The sequence below is a fragment of the Oreochromis niloticus genome, linkage group LG22 (genome assembly GCF_001858045.2).
Source record: "Oreochromis niloticus isolate F11D_XX linkage group LG22, O_niloticus_UMD_NMBU, whole genome shotgun sequence".
Lineage (NCBI taxonomy): Eukaryota > Metazoa > Chordata > Actinopteri > Cichliformes > Cichlidae > Oreochromis > Oreochromis niloticus.
The window spans coordinates 36,563,189-36,566,139 of NC_031985.2; the positions used below are offsets into that span (position 1 = coordinate 36,563,189).

The 2,951-nt window shown below is 39.1% G+C and overlaps 1 long non-coding RNA gene across 1 annotated transcript; it reads right to left on the reverse strand.

Moving 5' to 3' along the window:
• Positions 1–907: 907 nt before the first annotated feature.
• Positions 908–1,519, reverse strand: LOC109200044 (uncharacterized). Its single transcript, XR_003215806.1, has 2 exons — positions 1,410–1,519; positions 908–1,035 (listed from the first exon to the last, which is right to left on the reverse strand). It is a non-coding gene; the product is annotated as an uncharacterized LOC109200044 (long non-coding RNA).
• Between the last annotated feature and the right edge of the window lie 1,432 nt (positions 1,520–2,951).

A 2,951-nucleotide genomic window follows, 5' to 3' on the forward strand; every position in this document is an offset into this window, starting at 1 on the left:
GGCAGAGAAGCGCGGGAAAATTTTCACTAAAATATTAATATTTAAAAAACTATAATAGTCATAATCACCAAAAGTCATAGCACACCATTCCAGATCCAGCCGCACAAAATGAGGTAACATATATGAAGCTTGTCTCAAAACTGCGGGGCGAGTTACGCGCCGAAATTTAGGCGGAAGATGGAGAATAATATTAAGAATAAGAATAATAAGAATAATAAGTCCGACGAATAGTAATAAGTGTGCCTCTTGGCATAGGCACACTTAATTATGCTTTAGTGTCAGGTGTTCAAGAGAAGTTACAATTTAGATTTTACAGTTTTGAGTCGTTTAAAGTGATAGAAATAAATTTCCATTAAGCGGTATTCAATTTGTATTTCAAAGGTATTTTAATGTGAAAGGGGAAATTCCACATGCAAATTATGAAATTTCCCCTTGTGAGACTAATAAATGTATCATGTTATTCAAACAATATTTTGTACAAATACCATTTACAATAATGTATGACATTTAAACGTGATATTTAGATTGTGGTAAATAGCAAAGCAATATAAAATAAAAAAGGAAAAGGAAACCATTCAAGTAACTTTATATTATGAACTGAAGAGTAAGGCAAAAGTATAAATGAAAAGCATACAAGCATTAATGTATATAGATAAACCCAACAATCATGACCCCCTATGAGCAAGCACTTTGGCGACAGTGGGAAGGAAAAACTCCCTTTTGACAGGAAGAAACCTCCGGCAGAACCAGGCTCAGGGAGGGGCGGCCATCTGCTGCGACCGGTTGGGGTGAGATGTAAACAAATCCAAAACTGTCCACAGAGCTACAGGGGGCACAGTGGGATCGCAACAGCAGCCATAGAGGGAAACAGATTAGGATGTTCTTCCCAGTACTGAAGTGGGTCAGCTTTTCTTATGTGTGCGTTTTTCTCTGAGAGGTAGGTCTCCACTTTAGTTTCTGTTGATGAGGCACTCACGGATACTTCTGGATAAGGGTCATTTGGAAGCAAGTGGTTGGCTGACTTTGCGAAAACAGCTAGAAACAGATAAAAGGAAAACACAATTTAAAACAATAAAACAAGAGACATCACAAAGCGCAGCTCTTCAGTTAGCAAACTGGCAAGTAATGAAGTTCTAATAATAATTGCAAAACAAATCTAACTTTAGAACTAAATTACCCAAAACTATATTAAAAAGGTAGTAAAAAAAGAAATTGGCTTAATACTGGTGTCTTTGGATGAGGTAAGTTGCTATGTGAGGTAAAAACCACACGTGGCTGTAATTTGGTGGCCTGTATACAGTTCCAATCCAAGCATGTAGTTGGTTTAAATGGGTTAATACTGGTGTCTTTTGATCACTTGACTGTATATAAACCTGTTGAACAAAAGGTGCATTTTAATTTCACTATACCTGCCCATCCTTGTAGCCGGTTTCTAGTAGCGTGGCACAGTTTCAAGATTAGTGTAGGGCTTCTCCACTGCCTTCACTGGACAGAACACATCTGAGGAGTTATGAATGAATGGATGACTTAATGAATGGATGAGATTATAGTTTGTTTCAAACAATGTCAATATCAAATGTTACAATATAAAGTAAGAAACAAAATACAATTACCTGTTATGGCAGGGATCCCATCAGGTGCAGTTGCAGTCTTTCTGTTCACGTTTCTGGTCAGCTGTTCAATGGATGAGAGCAGTCTTATCTATCAGCTCCCACTGGTGAGCTGTCAGTGTTGCTGGTAGAGTGTGCTCAGTTGCAAAGACACTAAGATCACTTGGCAAGTCCATATCCCTCACAACCTTGCAGTCATTTTGTGTTAGTGAATTACACAATAAATGGGGTTGTGATAACTGTGATATGTATTCATAACACCTGATTGGAGGCAGGCGTATGGCTGTGATATGTAAAGGTGATCAATCAATGTGTGTTTTTCGGTGGTTGCAGCAGTAATAAGTTGTACATATCCTCTTGACTGAAACAGTTCTTGGATGGGTTTTTTTCCTCTGCTTATAAGGTCCTCATTGAAGTCTCCACAAACAATAATTGGTTGGCAATTCATCATTTCCAATGAGTCCAAAAGACATTGCATTTGTGGTAAAAACCTCACGTGGCTGTAATTTGGTGGCCTGTATACAGTTGCTATCAAAGCTGTGACTGGCGATTCAACCTTGATAACAACAAATTCAAGGTCAGTCACATTTTGCAGGTATTTTCGAGACTCTGCTGTAAGAACTGTTTTGTAGTACATTGCAACTCCACCGCCATTTACCTTTGCCATGTCTGTATGGTTTGTGTAAGAGACGTGTCTGTTGCGTGTGGCCATGTTGTACTGTTCCAGCTGGAAGCAAGGAGAAACTGATGATCCTGACAAGTGAGTTTCTGTTATGCATAAAACATCAGCAAGGCTGAGTTCATCTCATGTCCTCCATGTGAGTTGGGAGACCTTGTGCATTGTGATGGATAATTGTCAACATGGGGACTGTGGGAACAACTGATTTTAAGAATTGCAACAGTGGTCTTGCATTCTCAAATGATGCATGTCTCATATTTTTGAGTGCATCTGTGATGGCAGGATCAGCATAGATTTTCCTTTCATCAAAGTCTGTGATGTACAGTCCTTTAAGTGAGGTTGTGCGGCTGAGTGCAACATAGGCCATTCCAGGTTCAAAAACACGCTTCAAACATACTACTGCTGACTCCATTGTCATGCCTTGTACTTTGTGAGCTGTACATGCAAAGGCCAACTTCATTGGAAATTGCCTGCGAAGAACTCCTTTTTTACTTGTAGATTCTTCACATTTCTCAATATATACCAGGTTGTCTGAGGATCCTTGTATTTTTCTGCGCAATTTTTGCCCAGAATTTTGATTGTCCAACGTAAGTCCAATGAGATTCACAGTTTTTGGTCCATCCTGTGTGGTTGTCACAATGTTCGTGATTGTTCCAAATGTC